We start from the raw sequence: 17,378 nt of genomic DNA, 5'->3' as shown, positions 1-17,378 counted from the left end.
GTGTGTGTGTGTGTGTGTGTGTGTGTGTGTGTTTCCTTGTCTGGTCCTCAAATGGCTTTTTGGGTCCCATGATAGTTTTACATCCTCTGAAAAATTTGGGATTAAGAGATTTTTGCAGTTTTCCACTCGTAGATGTGCCCCACTCTCATTTGGGTTCCTTAGACCTTGGAGGAAAAGAGAAAAGAAGGAAAGAGATGCCACCTGCTCCCAGGCACCGAGCTGAGCATGCTTCCCTGTATTGTCTCTTCTCAACCTCCCGAGACTCTTTCCAGGGAGGCGTCAGGACGCCCACTTCCAGTGGAGGAGACAGGCTCAGGTGGGAGACGCGTCCCGTGTATCTCTATTTCCACTTCCTTCTTCTCCCCATCATCGCATGTCCTGGATTTCTGGTCACAGTGTCTAACGTTCAAAGCGTTTCTCACCCCGAGCTCATCATCTGCACCACAGAACCCAGAAAATTATTCGGGAGGCTCTTTCCGTAACTCATCCAAGGATGATGCGTAACTAGAATCATTTTAGATGCAGCAAGGAGAAACCCGTTCATGACATGCAGTGGGGGGCTTACGGCATGGTTCTCTGATGAGCAGCAGCTCTTCTAGAGGCTTCTAGGGTGAAGTTCCTGAGGCACTGTTGGATACCAGGTCGTCTTCTTTAGAAAAACCCTCCGTGGCTCACCACTGCCTTCCTTCGGCTATCCCCTTATCCTTTGGGGAAGAGTCTTTTTAATGCCATCTCCTCAGAGATCCCTTCCTAAAGTAGATGTCCCTGTTCCCAACACTCTTGGCGCTATCATTTTGCCTTGCCAGACATTATTACAGACAACATTTCAAGCACTTAACTATTTACTATCTTCTTATCTGCCTCCTCTCACTGCTAGGAAAATTTCGTGACAAGCAGGGTTAGTCTTTCTTGTTCACTGCTAGATCGCCAGCATTTAAATCATGGGTGTATAGTATGTTCTCAATAAATATTGGCGCGGCTGATTAACTGTCAATTAATTCTAGGATATGAAACTTGTGATTCACATTCTAGTAAGGATCTCGGATCTACAAAATTAAATAGTTGTTTGTAATGCACACACGCGCACACACACACATCCCCAAAACATCTGTTTCTTGATTTCTCCCTCTTTTCCATCAACTTCCTGAACCTCAGACACACCCAGAATCTGCTCTTCCCGAAAAGCAGGATCATAAATATTCAGCCCAGTTTATCTCCGCCCGCTAAGATCGTGTGAGCCCGAAGCCCCCCCCCCCCCCGCCCCCCAGTCTTGCGGGAAGAATGACAGGAAGCCCGCAGCTGGGGGGCGGGAAGGGATGGAGAAGGAGGGGACGGAAAAGGAAACCGTCCCCCGTTCATACCACTGAAAGAATGATGGGTGCATCTCGCAGATATTGATAACATCTGCTTGGCTATTCAAATTGACAGTTTCTCGCAGCCAGGCTGCTGCTCCAGCGGGAGGAGCCGGTGGGAGCGTTTGGGAAGGGCACCCACAAGCAGTGCTGGAGGGACAGGCTGTTGGGACACAGTGGTTTTCCAAGGCACTGGGGCCTGCCCAGGCACGCGGCCCCCGCAGCACGCTGGGGCCTGCGCGTGCACCGGCCCACCTGTGACGAAATTGGGCCTGCAGAGCCCCGAGGAAGCCGAGAGCCGCCCCACGGGCCCTTCGTCATGTGGCAATTCGATTTCATTTTTATTTATCAGATTGTGTCGGTGCTCTAACTTCAGTCAGAGCTAAGATGAATATTACAGGGGCGCCTGGGTGGCTCAGTCAGTTAAGCCTCCTACTTCGGCTCAGGTCATGATCTCTCGGTCCATGAGTTCGAGCCCCGCATCGGGCTCTGTGCTGACAGCTCGGAAGCTGGAGCCTGCTTCGGACTCTGTGTCTCCCTCTCTGTCTGCCCCTCCCCCCCACTCATTCTCTCTCTCTCTCTCTCTCTCTCTCTCTCTGTCTCTCTCTCTCAAAAATAAACTTTAAAGAAAAAAATTGAAAATAATAGAATGAATCTTACAACATCCATTCGTAACTACCTACAAAGTTAGAATGTTTATAGCATGTATATATTCATTTACACACAGCATGTGTATATCTACATATTTCCTCTCCTTATCGAGCCATAATAATATCCTGACAATAGCTAACGTTCTATAAAGCTGTGGCTGACGCACACCAATGTGATTTATGGGTAGCGTTGTCAGGTTTAGAACATCTAAACACAGGACACCGAATGGGTATAAGTATGTTTCAAATACTGTGTGGGACATACTTATGCTAAACAGTTTTTTTTTTTTTGTTTTTTTGCTTTGTTTTTTTTTGTTATCCGAAATTAGACTTTCACTGGGCATTCCGTGTTTCATCTGGCAAACTGTTTATGGGTGTATTCGACTCCTAAGGGTGCTGTAACAAATTACTATAAACTGGGTGGCTTGAGACCACAGGAATTTCTCCTCTTAAGTTCTAGAGGCCACGCGTCTGAAATCAAAGTGTCAGCAGGGCAGTGCCCCCACTGGAGCTGTGAGCAGAATCCTTCTGTGCCTCTTCCTAGCTTCTGGTGGCAGCTAGCAATCCTTGGCTTGTGGGCACATTGATCCAATCTCTGCCTGTCCTCTGTGGTCACAGGGAGCCCTCCCTGTGTCCCCGTCTCTGTCTTCTGTCTTCTCATATGATACTAGTCATACTGAGTGCAGGGTGTACCCTACCCCGATATGTCCTCACTTTAACAATTACATCGGCAGTGACCCCATTTTCCAGTAAGTTCTGGATACTAGGGGTTAGGACTTAAACATATCTTTTCAGAGGACATAATTTATCCCGTGGCATGGGTTTATCTTAAGTAAAATTTTTAGGATAACTTGATTCTGGTTCATTATGAAGAACCCTCTTCAAATTATGAGAAACTGAGTCTCAGACAGAGTGAATCATCTGCCCAAGGTTGCATAGCTACACGGAGATCTTGGTGAGACCGAAACTGAGCAGCTCAGGTGAAGGCTGTGCTCACAGCCCCTTCTAGAAAGGTGAATAGTATACAGCATGAGGAATGAGAACCCAGAGCTGTGGCCTGAGTTTGCTCAGAACAGACTCCTTGTGACATGGCCATAGCTCGCTCCCCACCCCTCTTTGCCTCAGGGTCCTGATGTCAAAAATGAAGAGAATTTGGGGCGCCTGGGTGGCTCAGTTGGTTAAGCATCTGACTTGTGGTCTCGGCTCAGGTCATGATCTCACGGTTCACGAGTTGGAGCCCCACGTGGGGCTCCACGCTGCCAGGGCAAAGCCTGCTTGGGAATCTGTCTCCTTCTCTCTCTGCTCTCCCCCTCCTCAAAATGAATAAATAAATAAATTTTTAAATGAAAGATTTTGTTACCGCTGCTGTGCAGGATCCATAGCCACATGTGCCTTCGGAGGACCTGAGGTCGGGCTGGTGGAGATTGCTTCACGGTCAAACACACACTGGATTTCAAATAAAGGCTCCAAGACAAAGGGACCAAAAGAACCCCTCCGTGATTCTTTGATAGCACACGTCAGATTGATAATAATTTGGATACGTGGGGTTAAGCAAAACATCTTGCTAAAATGAATCCACAGATTTCTTTTGACTTTTTAAAGATTTCATACCTGAAAAACACTTTTATGTCATTATTTTTATGACTGTTTTTCTTTCACCTCATTTAAATGTTTCATGCATGACTCACACTGGCTTAGATCCTTAAGTCTCAGGTCGTGTATTTGCTTTAAAAAAAAAAAAAAAAGGAAAAGTTGTTTGTCTTTTAGCCATAGAACCCTTCACCCAAGCACCACGTAGGCTCTACCCCAAAAGTCAGTTTTCTTTATGTAATCATGTGTTTATTCAACAAATGTTCATCGAGCACATCCCAGGCAGCATGAACTGCTCTGGGAACTGGGGATTGAATGGGACCCAGCATATCTGTTGTCTCTTCTCCTCTCTTGGAGCTTGCATTCTCAGAGACGGTAGGGACAGAAGGTAAACAAACAAACAAATGAGATATACATTTAACTGGAATACAAAAGTTAGGTTTTATGTGTGGAAAGTGCCAGAAAAGAAACCAGCAGGATAACGAATTGAGAGGGCACCATAGAGAGACCCTCTTTCAAGGTAGGGTGTCCAGGGAAAACCTCTCTAAGGGAGAACACCTACGTGGAGCCCCGAAATATCCAGGGGAAAGGTCTTGAGTCCCTACCTAGTGTCCCTTTCTGCCTTCCCCTGACCCCCGGCCCAGCCCGACTGGGGCTACATTCTCACTTCTGGGACACTCAGTTCAGTCACTTCTAAAGGGAAGGTTAGTAGCTCCTTCTTCAAAGTAGAGATCTGAAAAACCAAGGAGAATATTTTAATGCCATGTTATCAGTTTTCCCATTTAAAGAGTCAGACCGAGGGGGGTGCCTGGGTGGCTCAGTCGGTTAAGCATCTGACTTCAGCTCCGGTCATGATCTCACGGTTCTTGAGTCTGAGCCCCGCGTCGGGCTCTGCGCTGACAGCTCAGAGCCTGGAGCCTGTTTCAGATTCTGTGTCTCCCTCTCTCTCTGACCCTCCCCTGCTCGTGCTCTGTCTTTCTCTGACTCAAAAATAAACATTAAAATTTAAAACAAAAAGTAAGGAAATGGACCAAGAAAGCATTAATAGGGAGGTTGAAAGGAGGGAACAGAATGGCTGCAGAGAATCAACAGAGGGACCAGAAGAAGGGTCTTCTCTTGTGAAACAAAATCCAGAATAAAGACAGAATTGGGGAAGACCAAGTTGGAAGAAGGAATAAAAAGGAGGAGGTGGGGCAGGCAGAGGGAGAAGAGAGAGAAGAAATAAGACAAGGCCGGGAGAGGGTGAGATGGTCCCTCATAGGGTTTGCCATAAACCAATGCTCTTTTCTTCATTTTCTTGAAAGTTTGTTTCAGTCTTGAGTTGTTGGTCAGGTCTCAGAGCTCTAAAGTGCTCTAGAAGTTACAGCTGCTGCAGATGATTAGAACATGGTAGGTGGCCCTGTATCATACTCTCGGTAGACATTCAACTGTCCCAGGGGGGAGGTGCAGGCTCAGCACTATGGTTAGCATTGCCTTCTGTCTTTCCAAGGACCTAGGCAAGGGGAGCTACCTAGATAGAACTTTTGCCAGGTATCCTTGTTTTCACAAAGAAGTGTGGTTTCTCTAGGCTTTTGAAATGTATTAATTTACCCAGCACATGCTTGGGGGTGAGGGGTGCCCACTCTGAGTTCCCCTTATGGGAGCAGTGTTTGGTGCACATGAACTTGAGCTCTCTTTCCTAATCTCTGGAATAGACTCACACCGGTGGGTTTTGTATGACCTTTGCAATCCTTTTGTCTTACCCACCGCTGTTGTCTCCCACTGGGGAAGAGGACCCAGAACACGAAACACAAATTCTAGACAAGGGGCTGACCAGATCAACCTGTTACCCTTGGACCAGCAGTGTGTTGTATATTTCTTCCTATTCTCTTTTTTAATAAAATCAATTGATTATTTTAATGGAGAGAACTTATTTAGAGTCAGATTTAACCTTATTAGATAGCACTGATATATTTTCAGTCTTTAACTCTGATATGAAAAGCAAATAAAACCATGAAAAAGGGGAGTTGAAAAAAAAACTCACCAAATCATTTTGAGCATTGGATTGACAGTAGGGTAAGAAAGAACATTTTAACCCTGAGCAATTGCTCTGATAGTGAACATATATTAATTTGAATCCCTAAGATAGAATATTTATATGGAAAGATAATAACATAAACCATGCAAGGCTATTAAAATGTTATTTTGAATATAAATTTATAATTTTGAGTATGTAAAAATATAATTGGGTCAAGTAAAAATGTGAGATGACTACATTTAAAGTTTTTAACTATAAAAATACTACAAGGACATTAACAGTCACTTTAAGAAAAAAATCACCCCCCACTATCTCACTATCCTAGTAGACCTGCTTCCATTGTTTTTGCAAATTCCTATCTCTATCTACATATGTGTATTTACATATTGTAATTATAGTACCAGTCTTATTTTTATTTATAGATCTTTCATCCATCTGTCTTCAGAGTCATAATAAACATCACATCTCAGCTCAGTCGCATGTTTCTTGGGGAAATAGCTAAGAATCCTCACTCCCTCGCTTGGTCACTATTCCCTCCTAAATCACAAAAGGACCATTCTCCTTAACACTGATCAGAGCAGTGTTACTTTTTTGTGTTTGTTTCTTTGATTAATATCTGCTTCCTTCTGGAGAAACAGAAGTTCCTCAATGTATCATTTTTGCTCACAGTTATATCTCTAGCCCGCAGTAAGTGCTGATTAACTATTTCTTAAATACACGTACATAATAGCTACATGGTATCTCATTGTGTTTATGTTGCAATGTTCCTGACCTCATGCTGCTGGCATTTTTACTAATTTGCTTCAGATGTGTTTCTTGAATAAAATATATGTAATAAGTGTCTTTATGCACCAAACTTTTAACCAAATTTTAACTTATTTCCTTAAAATACAAATCACCAGGGCAATGTTTATGAGCATTTTATGGTGCTTGATGTGTCTGTATATTATTCCAAAAGGGTTGGACATATTTATGAAGACTATCAAATGATGAAACTATTTTGAATCAGTTATGATTGTTGAATCAGTTATGATTATAAATTAAATATATATAGCATAATTAACTTAAAAATATTATAAATTATAAAGAAGACCCTCCATAACATCCATAAGCACATTACACAAAGGTGACCACCATGAAACTTCCCTTCCAAGCTGGGTTTCATGTGTGTGTGTTTAAAGCTAGGTCCCAATTATGTAAATTCTGAGCCATGGGATTTACATAGCTTACTGCTCTGCTCCCATCCCTTCCATTTGCATTACATAATGGTAATTTTTTATTCTTCTGACCACTTAGCTTTCATGGCTTCATATAACTTCATTTATGGATAAGTTAATTTAATATTGTCCTCCTATCCAAAGATTGTTTTCAGTTATTTCTTATTTTATAGGTATTGTAGCGATGAGAGTTATGTTGTATAAAGTCACCGTGAATACTGAATTCGTGAATACTGAATTAGTGAATACTGAACCATTGCTCCTAAGGGAGATACAGGGTTAGGTTCCTACAAGCCTCTGGTCGCATTTTCATCAACTGATAAATATATAACTGCCAGGTTATTTAAGACATACTGTTGATTCAGTAACATTGAACTCACAGCCAACAGCGCTATAACCCATGCCTGAGTGAAGCGTATTTAACACAGCTGTTTTCTCCATGAGACACATTCTGGTGTTCTTACTCTCAGGACCACTAGACAGCACTCCAGCTCCGTGTCTAGGGGACATTTTAAACAACAAACTCTCCAATAAAAAGCACTAGAATGTGGCACTAAATAGACTGTAAAAAGGACATTATTTACAGTATAATCTGAAATACAGAGGCAGGGCATCTCCTTCGTTACCTCAAGGGAACACGAGCATCAAGCAACCCAGATATTTTGCTGCTCTGCACTTGTCCACGAGTGACCACAAAACACTGCAAGGATCAATTTTGGGATTACAAATCAATTCTAGGAAATATGGAATGTGTGAGCGATGAGGATTGTCTGTGCATGTTTGGGGCATCATTGCATATGTCCTTGGCGTACATGAAGTGAAGTCTAGTGCTGTATTCTTTGAGAGGGCTTTGGAAAGGCTATGTGATAGCCATCCAAACAGAAAAGGTGAAGAAGGCCCGCTGTGGGGCATTTTATTTAGAAAAGTATATGCTACAGACAGTCTTCTGCCATGATTAGCTTCCGAGTTATTAGCCAGCTCCTTTTAGCACAGTCTGACCTGGATTCCTGTCCCTGGGGTGCAGCTGCTTCTTCGAGGGACCCCGAGTCAATTCCTCACCCCTCTGAGGTTTATCGTGTACATGAGGTAACCTTAGAACTTAGAACTTGGAACTCAAAGGGTTGTTGCAAGGAACGATTAAGTAAATGCAGATAAGGCATAGGACGGGGGCCGGGGTCAGATTCCACAAACCATGGCAAGAGAGAGGAAAACTTCCAAGGCTAACCTTCTTCCGAGTAAAACTTTGGAATGGTTGGGGGTGCCGTTCTCCTGAAGGCCTCGGAACTGCCCAAGGGGATCTATAATTACGATTTTTATTTCAAAATCCGTGCGGTATTCTGCCACCAGAGAAAGGACAAGAATCCACAGTTACAATTTAAGGATCAAGAGTTACCGAAAGGTCCTCATCGGAGCTCCAAGCCAGTCTCATTATCAGTTAGTTACAGCACAACCTTCGAGGCCCCGGATTCTATCTCAGATCATCAAGGGATATACTCTCTTTGTCCTCAGCAACGCTATATCAAAAAAAAATCAACTGCACTCCAGCGAGGTGATGCGGTGGAAAGATCACCGGGTCTTGAGTTGCACCGACCTGAGTTTGACTCACGACGTCTTTCTCTTACTCTCTGTGACTTTCAGAGCAATTGCCTTCTTCCCTTGAGACTTGTTTTGTTTTTGGTTTTGGTTTTGTGTTTTTGTTTTTGTTTTTGTTTTCCATCTGGCAAATGGACATGAATAAGGAAGGTATAGTTCGTAGTTTTGTTGTAGATGTTTGGAAAGTTATTTGTAAAGGACCTAGCCAGGTGACTACCAGCTCTTGTCGGAGTGTCTGTGTGCATTCTTTGTGCATTATTAAAAGGCACATCACTCTGATTCTTACAAATACCCTGTAGCTTTCCTGCGCCCCGGTTCACATTTCCATCTGCTTCCTCTTTTCGATCTCTTCCTCCTGACAGAAAATAGGACTAACTGTATCGCGGGACAGAATCTTTACTTGGAATGTGAACCTGCAGCAAGGAGCAAAATATATTGGTGTGTAAGAAAAGGCATTGCATTGACTTCCCCTTCCCTGAAATCTATTTCAAAAATCCTGAGGGAAGCGAGGCTCTAATAGAATGATGGTAGGAGGGATGACACGTGGAATTGTTATAAAATGATGAGTGTTCCAGGGCCAAACTGGAATGATATAAAAAGGGGAAAAAATATTCCTGCCCACTTTCTTCTCAAAACCAAGGGAGCTGTTCAACATAATTATTACAAGCTCCCGTCCCCAGGAGTTATAACTTAATATCCTATTTCAAATACTTTACTTAAAGATAGAGTTAGTTTTTTTTTTTTCCTTAAAGAGAGAAGAGTCATCTTTGGTTAGTTAATAATGTAACAATTCCAATTTTGAGTTAGATGATTTAATAGGCTGGAAAAATCATCTAGTTGTCTATGTGTGCGTCTGTACCCTTATATACATACATGCATACACGTGTGTGTGCACATAGGCTCTTTCGCCCAGAGAGACGTGAAGCTTTGTCTGAGGGAGGTGAAATAGTTACTCCTGATGCTGGGACTCTTTGATGACGAAGTGGCTGTTTTTATTATTTATGTGTGAAGTTTCATCTTCTTAAAAAAAGAAAAAAAACAGAAAGAAAAAGAAATGGGCATCAGTCTACTATCAGTTTCCTGGTCGGGATATTCTACTGGAATTACAGAAGATGTCAGATGGGGAGAATTGGGTGTCACATATATGGAATCTCTGCATTATTTACTGTAACTGCACGGGGGTTTACAGTTTTCTCAAAATAAGGGAGGGAGAGGGCAAGAAGGAAAGAAGGAGCGGTGGGGAAGAAGGTGGCTTTCAGCCCTCTACACCTTGCTTCGGGGTCGGTCACGCCCATCTGCCCACAGCACCTGCATCCACCCCTTTATGTGGCCCATGCCTTCCCCACCTTCAGATCTGAGCTCAGCTCTTTCTGCCTCAAGGCCCTTCATTCACCTGAGTCCTTCAGCCTTCAGACTTTTCCTGCTGAACAGATCTCATGGTTCTCAGGTCCACACCCTGTTCTGGATACCCACATAATTTAAACTAAAGGATTAAATATCAGTTGGGGTGCGAGTGTCCTCTCCCAGCGAGGATGTGGGCTCCCGAGGGAGGCACCCTATCTCCATTGCCCCCCTTCCCGTCACCTGGGTTTGGACCAGTTCTCAGTTCTCAGCATATAGTGTATATTTAATAAATATTTAGTAAAAGCGATCATTTCTTTATTGCTTAGCAAACTCATGCCTTTGTAAAAATGTTGGGGAGGCTGTCCCATAACACTGATAAGTAAGAAGTGGCCTTTTTGTTGACTTTACAAAAACAGTGAGAATAGCATCTACTGTCTAATTCTCTACTGTCTTCGGGAGACGAAGTCAAACCCCTGATCGCCGCATCACACAGCCTCTTCAGCCAAGGGCCCCCATCCCGGTCCACCTTTCCATCCGCCTCCCTCCCTCACGTTCCACCCACCCTGCCCAGTGCGACATACTTGTTCATGTCTTTGTCTCTCTGGGATTCAACTCCCTCTCACACGTGTCTGTTCTCTACGTGAACAACCCACTCATACTTTAGTTTCTAGTTCTAGGAGATCTCCTGGGTGCACCAACCCTCTGGTTTTACGATCCCGTAACACTCTGGACTTGTTGGTAATAATCATGATCGCGCGTGCCATTCCGTCTTCCGTGTCTGTTACGTGGCACTGCCTGTCTCATACACTCGGGGGTGCAACCAGCACAGCACTGGCCCAGAATAATCTACGGCACATCCTGTGGGCTGAAGCATTAGCACAGTCCCTTCTGCAGGTGGAAGTCACGGCTGTCATTCCCGATTCCTCCTGCTGGTCCTCTGCACCCACAAAGTGTTCGCTGACTGCTCCCAGCACCTGTCTCCCGGGATCCTGTGATCCACGATCCCGGTGACTGTCATCACCCAGAGCCTATTGTTTCGTTCTTGTTCTTGCCCACAGGCCCACCCCTTCACCTAGGCTCGTATCTGCACAAGGGCCGAGGCCATGTTCTGTGTTTTCGTAACCACAGCCCCTGGAGGTGTCTGGCATCCAGGAGGCATTCAGTACATGTGTGCCAAGGAACCAACCTTGATCTTGGGTGTGTTCTCTAATGGTTATGGCTGTACCTGTTAAGGTGTTGATTGAGGTGGGGAGGGGTCGAGAGAGGGAGAGAGAATCCCAAGCAAGCTCCATGCTGTCAGCACAGAGTGGGGCACGGCTCAATCCCACGAACCGTGAGATCGTGACCTGAGCCGAGATCAAGAGTTGGATGCTGAACCGACTGAGCCACCCAGACGCCCCCACAAAATGTTGGTATTATTGAATTCATCTCCCTGTGAGTGGTCTCAGGCTCCCTGGACTTGGGTGTGAGCCCCGTGGCACGAGTGAAGCGGACCCCACAGTTAAACAGTGTGTGTCAGACCCACCGTCCCCCCAGGGGGTTGGGAACACTGGCCCAGGAAGGAGCTTGAAATATGCACTAAGTAAACAAAATGCGCTAAATGTTCTTTGAGGGATTTTGTAGAAAGCCCCACCCCAGCAAGAATAGCACAGACACCAGGAGCGAGCATGTGGGCTTGAAAAGAGATGCCGATATGGGGTCTGAAGGATTTCCCAGGTTCTGGGGGTCCTGACGGCGATGGGCCGTGGGTCTGTGGCTCAGCCATGGGTACAGAGAGAGCAGCGTCAGAGGTGAGGGAACAGGGTGGTTTAATGTGTGGGGCTCCCAGTTTTCCTCCTCCATACCTACACCTCCCATCTGACTGCCTAGGAAAGTTCTGTCTCACCTGCCTGGGTCCTGGGCTGTGGCAAGACGCCAGAGGGGAAGCTCCTGGAAGGAGGGAAGGAAGCCTGCTTTGTGGCCAGCCCCTGGCAGGGCTCCTTCTAGAGGGGCTGGGAGAAGCGGGCAGATGGGGAGGGTTTTTTGTTTGTTTGTTTTTTGATTTTTGTTTTTTGTTTTTTTTTAAAGGGAAAGAGAGAAAGAGAGGAAGGGAAGAAGGGGAAGAAGGTTTTGGAAGTTTAGAAAGGGAAGGATCCAGAATAGACATGGAGCAGGTGAATGGAACGGAGGGAAGAGGCGTTTTAGGAAGGGTTGCTCGGGAGCTGGGATCTTTTTGGTCCTGATCCCCGTAACGTCCTCCACTGCGAGACCGGGCTTCTTTGAAATGACATTTGCTGCAGCACTGTGCCACGGGAGACCCACGTGTGTGTGTGTGTGTGTGTGTGTGTGTGTGTGTGTGTGTGTGTGTACTGATCCAAGCAACGAATTCAGATGGGGCTCAGCCTGGACCTGGACCGCCAAGATTCATGCACTGACATTAGTGTTCCTGCAACCTCACAGAGTCGCTCGGCCCTCCTGTGACTCAGTTTACTCGTTGGCAAACCCGGATGGTACCTGCCTCGTGGGATCGCTCTGGGGCTTACACAAGGGAATCCAGAGCAGTGCCAGGCACACAGCAAACACTCACGCACGTAAATGTCAGGCAGCAGCACGTCCTCACCAGTCAGCACCTCTGGGCACAGACGCCTGTCTTTTCTCTACCACCCTGTCCCTTCAGGGGCCAGCTCCCCTGTTTGCCAGGGACAGAGGGGCTTCCGGGGGACCCAGGACTCCTCCGTTTAAAACCAGGTGCAGCCCCGGGCACACAGGAGCAAGTTGGCCACGCTCTCTGTCATCCTCCACCTCCTATTCCAACCCCATTCAAGGTCTCGCATACAGCAAACACTTAAGTATTATTGGTTCTCTGAGCCAAGCAATTGCTTGACTCCTGGGATAATTATTTAACTCTTCCTGGGCTGTAGGTGCACCGGGGTCTCTAGGCGATCCATTGCCTAATACCTTCCCAGAATGGGCCCAGTCAGGTCCAGAAGGGAAGAGAGGCAGGGAGTGGGGGCTGAGGACACTCAGGGGGTGACTCAGCACTGAGTCTGGGGGCTCTGTCACGACAGGCCCACCTTCCCCTGGAACACCCATGCCCCAGCAACATGCCCCGCCCTGAGCAGTGACTCAGACGAGGCACTCCAGCTGTCACTCAGTGAAGGGCCTTCTAGGGCCAGGCCGGCCCCTCCTGCCACCTTCTCAGTAAGGGCAGCAGCCGGGACAGCCAGCTCGGGTCCTGGAGGAGGCGGCACCGGTCACCCCATGGAGATATGTGAGCTGAGTCACCAGAGCAAGGCGCCTTTGCCCTGCCTGCTGTGCCCCGAGCAAAGCGGGTGCCCTCTGCACACAAGTTTTGGGAGGGGAACCTCCCAGTTTCGGTTATTTCCCAGCCAAACTCTTCTAAGCAAAAATGTGATTGGGAAGATTCCAGGCTCAGCTCCCCAGGGAATAAAGAAATGCTATCTTTATAATGATTGTATCACTGCCACCGTTTCCCGTGATTCTCCATCCTTCCCCAAGCCCCCCCTGCATGCCTGGCTTTTTTTTTTTTTTTCCTTATACCAGTCAGCCCTTGAAATGGCCCTGGGAAATAGTTATTACTATCCACACCTAATATTTACCTCATTAGTACATGATGAAACTAAGACTTTGGGAGGGTCTAGAACATGGGCAAAGTCACAGGGTTATGACTGGCAAATCCCGGACTCCAAGGCCCACCCCCTCCTCCCCAAATCCTGCCTTTCCCAGGCCACCCCACCCTGAGCATGGGCCCGACACACCTCGTGCCCTGGTTTTTATCCAGAAAAAATATGGAGAGCCGGACAAGCAGTTGGATTCAGAGGCGGTATGACACGAAAGGAATCTAAACAGGCAAACAGTACTTTAAAAAAGAAAAAAAAAAACCAAAACGTTCATTTCGCTTAGCAGAATGAACTCACGGTCCGTTCCCTGCTTCTGGGTCATTCTCCTGCTCGTGTTGATTTATAGATCGTCTCCAACTGCCATTTCCCTTTATTTCCCGGCAACTTTCAGGCTCATGGGTCCTGTTAAAGGATCCTTCTTTGCTCCTTGGTTCATTTGCCAAAACACACTCAGTCCTGCATCTGTCTGCAATTTCTGTCAATTCAGTGTTTTAATTATGTTTGAATTAATCGACAGGATTGTTCTTTATTAAAAAAAAATACAAATCCGAATAATACTGCATTGCACATTTAAAAGTTGCTGAGAGAGCAGGTCTTAAAAGTTCTTGTCCCAAGAGAAAAACAAAAAGTTGATAACTGTGATGGTGGATGTCAGCTAGGCTGATGGTGATCGTTTTGCAGGGTATACAGATGGTGAATCAAGACGTCGTACCCCTGAAATTAATGTCATGTTGCACGCCATTGTACCTCGATTTTAAAAATCTGGTTTTGTCATCTGCTTGCAAAATTTGCTTTTTATAAAGTCCGAATTCCTTGGACTGACTTGTCTCGCCTTCTCTTTCAGACCTCCTCTGTCGGCTGTTTCGGGAACAGTGGGGACCGGTCTGTGCCCTCCCCTCTGACAGGGCGTCCTCAGACCCTTCTTGATCTGCAATCTCTTCCTTACCTCTCAAACCAGAGTTCCAAAGTCATCTCCCTAAGTGGGCTTCCCTGAGTCCCCTTGGCCCCGACTGTAGCTGTCACAAAACTTTGCAATAACTCAAACACCGTCCTCAAGATGCACGTCTGCTGAGTTTCCTAACAAAAGGGCAAGTTAGGGTCTTCTGGGATTCTGGTAAAAAAATGAGTTTCCCAGGGCCCGTCCCCCAGCCATTTTGATTCCGTCAGTCTCCTGCCATGGGGAGATCTGTATCTTTAACACATGCTCTGGGCGATTCTGATTCAGCCACTTCCTAGGCCATACTCTTAAGAAAGTGCACGTTGTTGTAACTATTTATATCTCTGTTCTCTGTGACCTCCACTGACCACCCCCTCAACGGTCAAGAGCTCTCAGGAACAAGACCAACATATTTTCATTCCTAGGGTCCTGGTGCTTGGCCTACGTACTGGGGTAGAGCAGGTGCACCGTAAGTATGTGATGACTGAGCCCCATTTGGTCGTCTTGTCTAGAATTACTTATTAAGCACCTACTGTGCGCACACGAGTATCCTATGCACTGCGGAGAAACAAGGGAGATTAAAATCCCTATCCTTATGGACCAAACGATGGATGAGTGAATTACAAAGACCAGATTCTGCGTTCTGAGTTTGAACAATCGTGTCTCAGAGGGCTACTGATAGCCAGGCATCAGGTGTTTTCATGGACGCTATGCAGTTAGACATCACGATCAGTAGGATAAATAATACAAGCGAATGCTGCTCCTGTTCATGACTCCCCCCCCCCCACCCCGTTTTCATGACTTTTTTAAAAACTTTTTTTGTTCGTTATAGTCGACACGCCATGTTGTATACGCTTCAGGGGCACGACACAGTGATTCTACAACTGTATACGTTATGCTGTGCTCACCCCAAGTGTAGGTACCATCTGTCCCCGTGCCACACGATTACCGTACCATCAACTATATTCCCCACGCTGTCCCTTTCATCCCCGTGACTTATTCATTCCGTACCAGGAAGCCTGTACCTCCCACTGTCCCTCTCCCATTTCACCCATCCCCGTACCCACCTTCCCTCTGGCAGTCATCAGTTTGTTTTCTGGATTTATGGGTCTCTTTCCACTTTCCGTTTGTTTTGTTTGGTTAGATTCCACATATAAGCAAAGTCATATGGTATTTGTCTTTCTCTGTCTGACTCGCTTCACTCAGCAGAATACCCTCTCTGTCCCCCGTGTCGTCCCAAATGGCAAGACGTCATTCTTCTTTATGGCTGAGTAATATTCCACTGGGGACGCATACCCCGTCGCCGTTATCCATTCATCTACCGATGGACACTTGCGTTGTTTTCCGTATCTTGGCTATTGTAAATAACGCTGCTCTTGGCTATTGTACAATCTTGGCTGTTGTAAATAACATAGGGATGGACATAACTTTTCGAACCGGGGCTCCTGTTTCTTTTTTTAATGGTGAGGAACTTGCAAATTCAAGAGGCTGTGGCTGGCGGTGTATTAGAGAGCCACTCACCTGCAGAGTCTGAATTCAAAGGCCGGCCTGTTCCTCTCGAGCCCTGAGGTCCTGGTTTCTCCCCGGGGACTCATCACGGCCTTGGCATGGCTACAGTGTTCTTTCACCTGGTACAGGTGACCTTACTCAGCCAAGCCAGAAGACATGAGCACGGGCCGCCCAGCTGTCACTAGCCCCACTCACCTGTGGGGCTGCACGGGCACCAGGGTTCCCCGGGGCCGGCCAGTCGAGGGCCTATTGGTACGACTGTGCTTCGTGTCAGGAAGCACGTTGTGATCGTCACTCCCCCGTCGTCACGCTTTCATCAGGAGGACTTAGAACAGAGGGGGCTGAAATGGCTTCGTGCTAGCCCAAAAATCCAGAGATTAATAGTAAACCTTGAAAATAGGGAAGCATCTGATTTGAGCTTTTCCGTCGACAAACCCAATAACGCAGAGGAAACTATTAACATACAAATAGACAGGCTTCCCATTAAAACAGCAGCAGACAGTTCTGGAAAAGACCTCTTCACGCAGAAAGCAATTATGATGGGAAATCGAGTCCGATTCAGACCCATTTGCAGCAAGCTTGGAAAATCAAAATGTAACCACTCATAAGTGGGGAGACAGCCCTGCTGTGGGGGAACCGGCAGCCAATTCTTTATTATGATTGCTACTTTTATTATTTTAGTTTTAAAGAATTCAATGTTACAAGCTCCAAATCTTCCTGACTTGCAACCTTTGCTCAGAGGGTTATGGCACAGCACAGACACATTTATTTACATACAAGAAAAACAAATCAGCCCATGTACAAACAAACAGATTTTTTTTTTTTAAGCGCAACTTTCCGGAGGTTGATAGCGTTTCTAGCTGAGATGCCCCTCGAACCAAGAACTTCTAAAGTTCTCCTGTGACTGTCTGTACCCTCTGCAAGCCAGATGCTTCATTCTAGGCCCTTCTGCTTTCGCCGAAGCTGGGAATGTGCAAACCGGAACTGTTAGAGGCACGGCTGAGTCAAGAGATGGGATGCCAGACCAGACAAACTTAGAAGCTGCAGGTGAGGACAAAACCCTTCTAGAAAACAGGAGGGCTTTCTTCCACACGGTTGTGGGAGAGGAAGCCGTCAGGGACGCGACCATGAAATAATAGGCCCAGCACTCCAGGACCTTCATGAAAGTGTAAGAGGTTAGTGACACTTTGCCCGCGGTGACATCACGTGGATTGAGTGGCTAAGACCCCTGCTGTGCCCTTTCCTGTCACCAGGCAATTCTTCCGCGATCACATAAAGAAAACATTTTTTAAGGTTTATTTATTTATTTTTTTTGAGGGACAGAGCAGGGGAGGGGCTGAGAGAGAGGGAGACACGGAATCCGAAGCAGGCTCCAGGCTCCGAGCTGTCAGCACAGAGCCCGATGCGGGGCTCGAACCCGTGAACTGCAAGATCATGACCAGAACCGAAGTAGGAGACTCAACCAACTGAGCCACCGAGGTGCTCCTGCCATAACATACTTTACTCTGATTAAAAGCTTATAGCGTTCACGGCACCTGAGTGGCTCAGT

At 46.3% G+C, this 17,378-nt stretch overlaps 1 long non-coding RNA gene and 1 other non-coding gene across 7 annotated transcripts in view; one reads left to right on the top strand and one right to left on the bottom strand.

The window, feature by feature from the left end:
* LOC109245661 (uncharacterized) overlaps window positions 1-17,378 on the top strand; it is a 593,199-nt gene that overhangs the window by 340,647 nt on the left and 235,174 nt on the right. The window lies entirely within an intron of this gene.
* On the bottom strand, window positions 12,337-12,449 carry LOC128778226 (small nucleolar RNA SNORA17). The gene has a single exon (XR_008423640.1). It is a non-coding gene; the product is annotated as a small nucleolar RNA SNORA17 (small nucleolar RNA).

Source organism: Panthera pardus, unplaced genomic scaffold (assembly GCF_024362965.1).
Source record: "Panthera pardus isolate Hobbes unplaced genomic scaffold, ASM2436296v1 HiC_scaffold_19, whole genome shotgun sequence".
Taxonomy (NCBI): Eukaryota; Metazoa; Chordata; class Mammalia; order Carnivora; family Felidae; genus Panthera; species Panthera pardus.
Note: the sequence above shows the minus strand (reverse complement) of the source record. Positions and strands in the feature narration are given on the sequence as shown.